The 12,636-nt window shown below is 39.1% G+C and overlaps 1 protein-coding gene across 1 annotated transcript in view; it reads left to right on the top strand.

Annotated features, from left to right (window-relative positions):
• Positions 1-12,636, top strand: part of Slc9a9 (solute carrier family 9 member A9) — a 538,630-nt gene that overhangs the window by 120,765 nt on the left and 405,229 nt on the right. The gene's annotated exons all lie outside the window — the stretch shown is intronic.

The following is a 12,636-nucleotide window of genomic DNA, read 5'->3' as shown; positions in this document are numbered from 1 at the left end:
CCCAGGCCAACAGTGCCCACTCTTCTCCATTCCCAGGAATCTGGGATGAGACCCTGCAATTAAGCTCGTCTTCACTGTGAACCGATAATGAGAAGTTAAGTGTGTCATCCCTTGGGATCCCTGGATGATGGGTTCCAGGATCCTCCCCCTGTCTTGAATATAAAACTCCACAGATGCCCAAAGTCTTTATATAAAATGACGTACTGTCTGCTTATAATCTTGACATATCATCCCAAAGGCTTTAAACCATCCCTAGGTTACTTATAACACCTAATACAATGTAAATGCTATGTAAATAGTTGATGTATTTTTTAGGAAATATTGACAAGGAAAAAAAAGTATGTACATCTTTAGTATAGATCTGATCTTTTTCTTATATTTTTCCATCCCTAATTGCTTGACTCTAAGGAATCCATGGATACAGAGGGCCAATTGTATGTGATGTTTTCCTAGAAAATACAAACATTTGAAGAAAAAGCATCATTTTCTCTCTTGAAAATAGCTCAAGGTAACAGTTCTGTCAAATCCAGCCAAGTTGTGCTGAAGTGTGATAGCTTGGTGTGCTGTAGGATAGAAAATGACATTTTTAAAAATAAAGCTCACATTTTGAAAATGTATCTAATTGAAGATATGTTCTTTGAAAAAAATCTCATTGGGAAATATCTTACCAAAATTTTTAATAACCTACTTCCTCTGGCTTCTCTATGGCAATGAAAAGACACTATGCTGCCTTCATTTCTTGGTTTTGCAGTATGGGAATCCTTGATTTATGATGGTCCTGTCTCTCCAGGACTCTCTCATTCCTGCTTTGACTTGCCCTTCCATTTCTCCCTTCTCTTTACTTTACCATCCCCATAATTTGGTAAATAGCTACAGAGCACCTATGTGTACATGATCTGGCAATGGCTAAGACAGCCTGTCTCTGCCCTCATCCTTCCAGGAGGAAAGAAAGAGATAAGATAATCAATTGTTTAATCCTAGGGTGAGAAGTGTAAGTGTTATAAAAGCTTTTATTAATATCATTATCCTAGGCATATGGATGATTGCATGAATGGAATGACTGTGCATAGTGAACAACCAGAGAAATGAAAAGTTGTGCTCCATTTGTATATAATGAATTGAAATGCATTCTTCTGTCATGTATCAGAACAAATTTTTTAAAAAATGTAAAAAGCTTTTATTAAGCAGATCTCTTTATAACAAGTCCAGAATGGTTTCCTCAAGAAAGTAATGTTTGAAGACTCTTTAAAAGCAGAGTAAAGAAAAATCATAAGGAGTATCTCTGTTTGCCCAGGGATAGCAATAGTGGGACATCGTGACTAAAGCAAGTTCTCCTGTACACAAGAAAAGGCCTCAGTGTTAAATGAGTTGGGAGAGCCTGCTGGACATCCCGTTTGGGGCCAGCTGGGAGAGCAAGCCACATCATTCCCCAATCTTGGGGAGTTAAGTGAGTTTTGTGAATTTCACCTCCAACTTGCTGGGGAGATGGAGGTATTCAACATAGGCAAGGATAACTTCATCTGTTCTCATTCTAATCCCAAACTGAAGAAGCTACTGTCAAATTAGGAAAAAGAATTCCGGTTCACAAAATCAATATCCCATGACTGATTCCGGTCCTATCAGACTTGTTTTTATTTTTGCTCTGATCAGTAACTCAGTACTAGAAGATGTTGTTAATTACAAAATTTCTCATCTTCCTCTCTCAAGTCTTTGCCTTTTTCTTTAACTTTAGCTTTTTACAAAACCATCAAACTTCAGAGTCTGAAATCACCTTAAGAGTCATTTAGTTCCATCCCCAAATTTGTTCCCCCAAATGCACCTGTATCTTTTTTTAAAGAGAGAGAGAGAGAGAGAGAGAGAGAGAGAGAGAGAGAGAATTTTTTAATTTTTTATTAATTTTTTCAGTCATACATGACAGTAGAATGCATTTTGATATATAATACATACATGGAATGTACATACATCAGTCATATTGTCTATTCTATTCTGCTGCCCTTCTTATCCTCCCTATTCCTCCCCTCCTCTCCCATCCTTTTGAGAGAGAATTTTTAATATTTATTTCTTAGTTTTCAGGGGACACAACATCTTTATTTGTATGTGGTGCTGAGGATCTAACCCGGGCCGCATACATGCCAGGCAAGCGTGCTACTGCTTGAACCACATCCCCAGCCCTACACCTGTATCTTTTTTTATGGAATAAGCCAGCATCCATTTTACCAGATACTTCAGAGAAATTTAAGTTCCTCTAGGAGAGGAAGCTCACTACTCCTGCAGTAGTCCATTTCCACTGCATTCTTTGGGCATTTGTTCAATAATCTGACCAGATTCTTTGGAATATCTGTCCCTTATTTTTCTTTCATGGATTTTTGGAGCAACACCTGTTAACAACCCTTTTCTCACTTTCTTGTGACCACCTTCCAGTTCCAAACTCTGGGGCCATGTTCCTTCCTGGCTTTCTCCCGCAGGGCAGATGCAACCCTAGAAACATGTTGTTCACCTAACATGTCTCTGACCCCTCAATATCTTAGGAGGCATTTTCTAAGTGGGGTGTTTAGAATAGGAAGCTGTGTTAGCCGAGATCTGATCAGTATTGAATATGGAGGGATTAACATGCCCCAAGGTCTGCTCAGTAGGCTTCTGCCAATCCAGGTCTCTTCCTCACTAGCCAAGTCCTTCTTCTGCCTTAGATCTGCCTCTTGGTATCTTCTCTAATCATTTCACCGGGCCGTGGATATTCTGTGTTGTTAGTTGGAAACAACACATGCTTTCCACTATGTGGATGACTAAACCCATGAAGCTATTTGTGACTTTCTGGCAAGCTTGCCTTCGCCATCTTCTGCTTGGGTCCCTTCCCACTTCCTTCAAGAGGACCTGAGACTGGATGTGCTGGTGTTGGGAAAGGTGGTCACATTGATACAGGCCAGCAACAAAACCAAGCACACTGTCAAGATCCATTATGAAGAGCCAGTCATCTTAAAATGACTTATCTCTTCCCAGAAAGGTCTTGGCAACTTTCCGTGGTGGAATCAGATGAAAACATGTTTCTGTGTTAAAAGCTGCTTATCGAACACTTCTCTTGGCTGCTTCCAAATGAGAGCCTTTCTCAATTCATAGGTTCTTTGAAGGAGTTGGTCAGTGCTTAGTGGTCTTTTGTGCTTCCCAACAAAAACAACAACCGAAAGAATTTTAAAAAAATACCTTGAAGTCATTCAGCAGTAGTTCTTGGTGAACACAGAAAGGGGGACTATTATTAGGATCATCTTATAGACAAGGAAACAGGAGAAGAGGAGATAAGTAACTTGCTTATGGTCAACATTATCTATTGGCAGATTCCCATTATACTTGACTGCCTGTTTATTCCTCTGTTACCCCAGTATATCACCCATTATCTTTCTTTCTTTTTTTATTTTTTTTTTTTGCCCAACATCTGCCCAGGGTTTGGGGAATACACTAGACACTCTATTAAAAATGCATTATATAACTTAATAGGTAAACTTGATTCTTTTCCTCTTAAACCTTCTTGTTATAAAGGAAAAGCACTAATTCTTTATTTATTGCATCCTTGAAGATCAAATCAAGCTTGATAATGGCAGATGTTTTGTTCTTCAGAAAATGGAATTAAGAAATCAAATCACTAACTATTGTTCCATTTGTTCTTAGCCTTCATCTGCAGATGGTTCTTGTCACCAGGTTCTGTCTTAAAGCTGAATTCAAAGCCCAATCAACTCAGATCAGGTGGAGCCATAGAGAGAGCTACATATGTTCCAGTCCATGATTAGGAGTGGAAATCCAGTCTTTATGTCAAGTTGGTGAGGGTTAGTGACTGGGGAGAGGGGCATAAATGAAAAGTAAATTGTATCAACAGTCTGTGGTATAAACCATATTACTGGATGGACGTTGGAAAGATTCCCATAGTTCAGTTAGTACTGGCTCCTGCCAAGTCTAGCTCTAGTCTGGTCAGTTAATGTTATGTCAGGGACACTTAAGAATAACAAAGTTTAGCCAGGTGTGGTGCATGCCTGTTATCCCAGCTGCTCAAGAGGCTGACACAGGAGGATCACAAGTTCAAGGCCACCATCAACAATTTAGTCTTTAAGCAACTCAGTAAGACCCTGTCTCAAAAATTTAAAAAATAAAAATAGAAATAGAAAGGACCGGGGATGAGACTCTATGGTTAAACACCCCTGGGTTGAATCTCGAGTATAGTCAAGAAAAGAAAAGAAAAGAATTTTAGCAAACCACATTACCTTATTTAACAGATACTTATACTGCCAGGGAGCAGTGGTGATCTCAAAGCTCAGGATATATAAGAGAATAACTTCTATATAAGACTAAAAGTTTTATTGTGCTTTTGTTCTCTAAAGCATTTAGTCATTCCCTCTCTATTTGATTAGTGGGTAACCTCTGTTATTAGAAGAGAAGCCTACGAGAACAATCTGTCTGCTCTGAAAAGAGAATTGAAATATTACGAAAGAAGATCACTTTACCCCCTCAGAGGAATTTCAAGTAACTAGTTGTATTACATGCATCACAAGCAAAACAGGTCATTTGAAGCTCTCCATTCTAGATGTAAAAGGTTTCAAAAATATATTGATGTAGTTGGAAATGAGTCGAGGCAAGGAATTGATGTTTGATTTTCACCATTCACAAGATAAATTGTTCATTATATCTTGTCACTAATAATGACAATATATTTTAAGGCCATCAATCAAGTGGTAAATAGTATAACATCTTAATTTAAACTAAATATGTTTAAAACATCTACATTATTTATGAGCTTGCTATACTTGCTGAAAAATTGATCGGATTGGGGAAAATCCATAGAGTAGCATTTTCTTGTTATTTGCATTCATTGCAAACAGCAGTTGGTTTCAGGGTTCCAAATGGTACAGCTGGAGAACATAAATATGCTTTGGGGAATATGAAAAGAGATGGAAAATTCTTCACGAGTAATATATTAGTCAAGTTATATTCAAATCACAGGTTTTATTCCCTTTGCTGAAATTCGGGCAGTAGAGAGCCTTCCCTTTACCAGTGGAGGTGAACTCTCCAAGGAGCAAACTAGCATTGGTTCTGCTACCAACGGGGTTCAGTGTGGCTCTGGCCAAGTCATTACCTGGTTCAGTCTTGATTTCTATATTTTTAGAAAAAGGGATGTCAGACTGAATCATTCCTAAGTTGTTTTGTCTCCCTGATCTCAACAACTGGTCCCCAATAGTGTGATGGCTTTTTACTTAGGGAAAATGGCAGAGAACCGGCTGTAGGTGTGGATGGGCCCCTGAGTGTCTTGTGTAGTTACTTCATCTAAGAAAGAACACTGGACCTTTATCTGCCTCCCAGGAAGGATGAGAATAAACGAGGCAGCAGTCTTTTGTGTGTTTTTAAAGATAAAAAGCCATGGCTATGGGCCAGGTGTGCATGTATAGGACAGTGGGATCTCCTTCCTGCACTTGCCTTAATGAACTTCATTCTTTGAGACATTTTGACTAGCATCCTCACTGGTTATACATGAAAGATTATATGTACATATCTGTACATATATATATATCAACACACACACACACACACACACACACGTTCGTACTGCAAATCAGACTTTCTGAGCTAAAATAATTCAGCCCAAAGCAAAAAAAAAAAAACAAACAAAAAACCCTACTGTATTGTTTAACTAATCAACACTATTTCCTTAAAAAAAAACAACATAAAGTTTCTGCTAGGATTTTTTTTAATATTTAAAAGAAAAATCTTGAAAATTCTTTTTGCCACTTTTTAAAAACTCTGTAGGATTTCCCAGTGACCGGCATCAGAGGTGATGAAACCGAAGCATTCCTCCATCTGTTTCCCTGACAGGGAGCAGTGTGGTCTCTGCACCTAGGATACAAGTCTTTGTACAGCTGCAGATCAAAGGGACAACAGAGGTCTGTTCAATTTTACGTATAAATGGGTGACTTCTTTCACCCTCTCCCCCACTCCTTTTCTATGAGGAGCTCCAAATTGGAGTCACAGTCACAGCACCTTGATTCTTCACATGCTACTCAATAATAATGCTATTCAATAATTTTCTGTCATCCCAGATCAGCATGAAGACCAAGTCATCAAGCTGTGGCTATCGAGTGCTTATTATGTATATGTGGATTGGTTTTAATTGAGTCTCAGGCAAGCACCATTTGTGAATTCAAAGTGCTGCCTTTTAAGACTTCCACCAGGACATACAAATGGCTGAGCTATTTGCTTACCTATCACATCCTTATTTACTCAAAGTGTGGTGTGAGATCAGCAGCAAGGACACCATCTGAGAACCTTAGAAGAGATGCAGAATGTCAGGCCCTGCTCCAGACTTCCAGATTCCCAGGTGTTTGGCCTGGATATTAGAATATAAAAAGTGGTGATTTAGAACACTTTGCTTCGAACCCTAGCTGCATTTAAAGAATACTGATGCCTGAGCCCCTATCATGGAGATTCTGCCATACTTTCTGTGGGGTGTAGCCTGGACATCAAGATTTTTGAAGCCTACTAGTCAATTCTAATAGGCAGCAAAATTTGAGAACCAATGAATTAGACCATGTAATGGTACACAGTGGACACATCTATCGAAATGAATCACCCAACTTTTGCCATCTACTTTCTACATATTACCACTCATTTGGGTGGCTTTTGCTGCCTGTAACTGTAGTGATTCCCCTGTTCCTCTGCCTCCTCCCACAACTCGTGTCTGAATTAATCTGATCTGCAGGACAGACTCAAATCCAATACCGTCTTTCCTCTAACCACAGTGCCCCTTCCTCCTCTCAATCCATCAGCACTCAGCTTCAGCTTTCTTACTAAGCTTGTCATTTTCACTGAGTAGTTCTTGTGCACATCATTCATCCTTTTTCCTGAACCATGAGCTCTTTAACCCCTTACCATCTGGCAAGGCTGGGTTATATGAACACAGATTGAGATTGGAGCAGAGGAGGACATGGCAGGCCAAACATATTGGCTGTCTTCCAATTAGTCAGGTAAGATAGGCACACAAGAAATGTGTGGGTGAAATTTAGGATCTGGATGAAATAAAGACAAGGGTTTAGTCAACAGGATCAGAGAATGGATTTTGGGGATACAAGTTGAGAGAAGGATGGCAGCGAGAGATCATTGGTTCTATCCAGGGAGCATGAAATCATGATCTCTGGAAAGATAAATGGAATACCCAAGGGTAGAGCATGAATCTCTGGGATCACTTGAGTCCTATAGGGTCCATACATCCTGTGATACTGACTAGCTCTGCAAGGGAGGTTGCTATTTGTCTACGTGATGCCATTAGTGAGTATGGCTGGGCCCCATACTGCTTCATGGTTCTTCTTGGTCTTCTCCTGTGTGCTTAGGTAGGTCAGAGAGCAGTGGGCAAGTGGGCTTGGTGGCAGATGCAGAGTCAGGAAGTGATCCCCTTCATCCATGAAGGAGCCAGCTTGCTCCTGCACAGCGGATATGAGAAACACAAAATCAGGATGCCTGGTCAGGTTCTCGCCTAAGTGGAGTTCATCTTTGAGCCAATCTCTACCTCCCACTGCATCTCAACCTTGCAATTTATGCCCACTCCATATTCATGCTTGGGATTTATATCATATTTCCTCCAAGAACCTTGGAGCACTTCACAGAAGGGAGGCTTGATCCCCTGCAGGCATCTGCGTGGGTTGCTGTAGCAGCAAGAACTGGCACAGAAATATAGGGATGAGTGAAGCCTGGCAAGGAGGCCCAGGAAGGTGACCAGCGGCAGGAAACCAGGCAGCAGACATGTGAGAGGTGGGCTGGCCTAACTCCCTTTCAAGTGTCTCAAGGTGCTGGAGGCTGGGACCCACCCAAGGTCAAACTACAGGGTATTTCATCGAGACCTTTTGTCTGCAGTCTTCTAATCTTGAAGGAACATTGTAGCTGCTTTTAGGCCCTCTGGAAGCTATAGGTAGGAACTGTCTTGAAGAGAAATTAGAGAAGGTGCATGAATTTGGGGAGAGGACCCTCCCAATGTGAATCAATCCAGACCTAAGGATGTATGAGTTCCCGGGGAGATATTATTCTTGAATATATGCCCCAGAAAAAAAAAAGAAAGTGTTGGTCTGACACTATCCACAACCTGTGAGCTAATAAATAGGATACATATTTGTAGATCAGACATCTGGGAGCACATCATAACTCTCATATTGACTATAGCGCCCTCAGGTCCTGGGTTCTCCCACCAAATTCCATGCAGTGGTCTATTTCATAGGCTTGCAGGGGGCAGGGTGCCTCTCTTCTGACTGGCCCATGCAGTTTTGTCTTCAGATTCCCAACAATTCCCCTTGCTTGTTCATAACAATTCAAAAAACTGCCTTTGCTGGTGATATAGCCATATTTGGTGAAGGCCATATTTAAAGAAAGAAAAGGAGGAACAGGATGAGTTTGGGGAGGAAGAGGATTTCTTTATAAAAATACTGACATTCAGATGACATTCTAAAATCATCAAAATAATTTGAACTTCCTCGAACTTTTTGTTTTGAAACATTTTCACAGTGTACCTTTAGGTGTGGAGTTTAATAGTGTGAAACAAACACATGAAATTTAAAATCAGTGCATGCATTATAAACACTTAGTAAATGGGGTGTGTTGAGCATTTCTGCAAATTCCTTTTACCTAGTCCCTTCTACTGAAGTCAGTCACGTGACATCCATCTGTGATACTCGACTGTTTGAGGTCAGGTCATGGATTTCCACTTTTGAATCCACCCTAGCACCAGTACTCTGCTTTTTAAAGAATAGCACTAACTGGGTATTCCATTTAGTGTAATGACACTAAGTTGAAATCAATGGTAGCAAATTTTGCTTAATAGGCAGCTCTACTGCTGCACACTGTAACCTAGGCTGTCACCAACCTCAGATGGACCTCTGGAGGACAGCTCACTCAGGTTTGCAATCTTCAGGGAATTTCATGCATTGGATTTTACTGGATTTCCTGTCCCCATCAGACTACATCAGTCCTGTATCCTGAGCCATACAAAATACTTTCTGTGTAGTGCTCACAGAATATACCACTCTGGGTGTGGTTCTACATACCTGTAATCCTAGCAACTAGTGAGGCTGAGGCACAAGGATTACAAGTTCCCAGTCAGCCTCTGCAACTTAGCAAGGTCCTAAGCAACTTAGCCAGACCCTGTCTCAAAATTTTTTTAAAAAATAAAAATAAAAATTTTAAAATGGGCTAGGGGTACAGCACAATGGCAAAGTACCTCTGAGTTAAATTTATAGTATATATATATATATATATATATACACACACACACACACATATACACACACACATATATGTATGTGTATGTATGTATATATGTGTGTGTATGTATGTATATATGTACATATACATATGGTATATATGTGTGTGTAATATATATATATATATATATATATATATTTACATGGGTTCACTCTTTTTCTTAGAGAGAATTTTTTAATATTTATTTTTTAGTTTTTGGTGGACACAACATCTTTCTTTTATTTTTATGTGGTGCTGAGGATTGAACCCAGTGCCCCACATATGCCAGGCGAGCGCGCTACCGCTTGAGCCACATCCCCAGCCCCTGGGTTCACTTTTTAGCCTCTCAGTTAATGTATTTATAACTAATTGGTTTTTATCAATAATTATGTAGCAATAATGACAATAGCTCTATTGATAAGAATGCATGGCACATAGTAGGTGCCCAATAATTTTCAACTTATTACAATTAGCAGTGTTAATGACTATTGGTAGATTGTTCATAATAACAATGACCATAATTAGCCCACTCTAGACAGGTTTTGTTGTGTGTGTGTGTGTATGTGTGTGTGTGTGTGTGTTCACTTTGTTGTTTTTTTTATTATTTTTTATTGGTTATTCAAAACATTACAAAGATTGCAGAATCACATCGGTTATACATCCACATTTTTACATAATGCCATAATAGTAACTGTTGTATTCTGCTATATTTTGGTCTCTCTGAAGGAAGCAATAGGATAATAGTTACTTTAGGTCCAGAAGTTAATTTGTAGTAAACAAGACATTTGTCTTTTTTAAAGCAAACGAGATGTGTGTTTGTGTGTATGTATGCATGTTCACACCCATACATCTGTTTCTTCTTATTTCAAAAGCATTATAGAATTGGTAGTTAAGAGTGTAAGGTATACATGGAAATAAACGAATTCAAAAAGGTATAGTCAAATGTATAAAGTTGAATTATTTTTTATTAATTTAAAAATAATTGACTTTGCCATGACCAATAATATTCTTACAAATAGTTTTAATAGTTGCATATTTAGTCCCATCATGTGGATATTCTGCAATTTGTCTTGAATTGTTTACTACAATAAGTATTTGTGATCTGTTAATAATCCGATTATACACCTTTTGGTATCTATTTGATTAATTTATTAATATGAATCCACAGGAAACCAATAAGTTATTGAATATTTAAAATATTAGCATTTTAAGATATAGAAGCCCTAAAATTTTAGTTTACAGCAATAGTGTATGAGGTTTCTGGCTTCCTTGTTGCTAAGCCTACGTACTATAAATACATATATTTTTATATTCTCCAATTTAATGGCTTCTACACAATATGGAGCAATCATTTTAATTTGAGCCTTGGATTTTTAACCTGTAAAATTAACTAATAGATACAGAATTTCAGAAATATAGTCACAGATCATAAAGTTGACATTGATCCCAGAGCCTGTTAATGCTCCATATATTTTTTTTATAATTTTTAGTTGTAGTTGGACACAACACTTTTATTTTATTTATTTACTTTTATGTGGTGCATCTCACACATGCTAGGTGAGTGCTCTGCTGCTGAGCCACAGCTCTACTGCTTCATATTTGAAATGAGTTCAAATGAGAACGGATCATGGTGAAGTTGGGCTGACCCCACAAGAAGCTGAAGTGTGAAACGAGGAGCCCTTCTGTGGCAATGTCATGACTGTCTGGAATGTCTGAGTGTCATTCAGACTGGCAGATTTCAATCCAGGGAGTGACTTGGAGAGCAAATGGAATTTGAACTTCTCTGATTTTTATTATTTTCCATCCTGTTAACTGCGTGTTCCCATGCATCTTTATTCTGTTAACTAATATATCTTAAGCACTTAGAAGAGGGCCTGCCACTTACTAGGGATTCAACAATAAATATCTATTGAACAAATAAATCAGCTGGACGAAACTCCCCTGGGCCTGTCAAGAGATGGCACACTTGGCACCCCTCACATGGCCTGCTGGGTCAAGCACAGACGACCTGCCAAGAACGAGGCCCCTTGAACTTGCATCTTCACGCCACAGTCTTGTCCTGCTGGCACATTTGCTCACAGATGCTTACCACCTGCAGCCTGATTGAGATTCCGTGTCCTGTGCTGGACACCACACTCCGAAGTGTGGGGTCTCCATCTCTAGCCCACCATAGATGGGCTCACTAGCGCCCTCAAAGGGTAGTATTATTTCTGATTCTTTGGCAGACTTCATTCCTGCCCAGGACAACACCTTAGGGGGTGGTTGGACTATAGTATAGGACATCAGGTATCATGCTAAATAGAGACCCACTCTTCTAGACAATACGATGTGGAGGTTAAACCTGACCAGGCTGGGCGCCAGACCTCAATTCAAATCTGGGATTCACAGTTTACTGTATCACTCACATGAGTCACTTAATCACTGTGTTCACTGAAAATAGTAATACCCGCCTGCCTTATGGGATCAAAGTGTGAATTGAATAAATTAAGACAATGCAAAGTAGAAACTGTAAATAAATGCTAAGTGCTATTTTGATCATTGCTAGTAATAATAATGACATCATTGAGAACTTACTATGTGCCCAACACCATGTGTTTATTATTTCATTAATTGTTTAAAAGCTCTGTGCACATTATCGTATGACTAAAGATATTAAAGATTCGAAAGTTTTAGTAAGAACATAATATCCTATAGTCAGTGTGTGCTACTGCCTGTATTTAGATGTAATTGTGTCTGAAATAGATGAATATATTTCTCTTACAATTTGAAATATCTGTATTATTGTTGAAAGTAAAATTTCTCATATCTGATCTTTAACCAAAACCTCCAACCTCAGAACCATTTTTTTTAAATTAACTTTTAAGTGAATGTATTTAAACATCACTCTGTTGGTTTGATGGTCTGTAGTTTCTAAGCTCTTACAGACCTTAGATTATACTGCAGTTCAGTTCACCAATCTCTGTCTTTTCTCTACTAGGTTTTAGCAAAATCAATCAGCCAAATAAATAAATGATATAAAGACTACAGGTTGCCAGAGGATGATGCAAACAGAGGATTTGCATTTCATACATAGGAAACTGAGGTTAGAACATTCAAAACCAGAGCAGCATTTCTTGTAAAACCAAATGAGTGACCATGTCAGCATCTGCATTGCTCGATGACATTGCACCTGCTCTGACCTAACAGGGCTTCTCTATGAGGGTGGAAGTGCCCTGACACCCAGAGTGATGGAGATTTGTCTATTGTAAAGTGGCTGGGTGGCTGTGCCCTGCCAGTGGCCAATATCTTTCTCCTGAGATGACAGATTTGAAATTCGAACCCTCTGCAGACAGACACCCCCAAGAGACCAAACAAGGAAAACTGAAAAGCAATCCATTT

The sequence above is a fragment of the Urocitellus parryii genome, chromosome 2 (assembly GCF_045843805.1).
Source record: "Urocitellus parryii isolate mUroPar1 chromosome 2, mUroPar1.hap1, whole genome shotgun sequence".
NCBI lineage: Eukaryota > Metazoa > Chordata > Mammalia > Rodentia > Sciuridae > Urocitellus > Urocitellus parryii.
The sequence above is the reverse complement of the archived record's forward strand: the minus strand, read 5'-3'. Positions and strand labels throughout refer to the sequence as shown.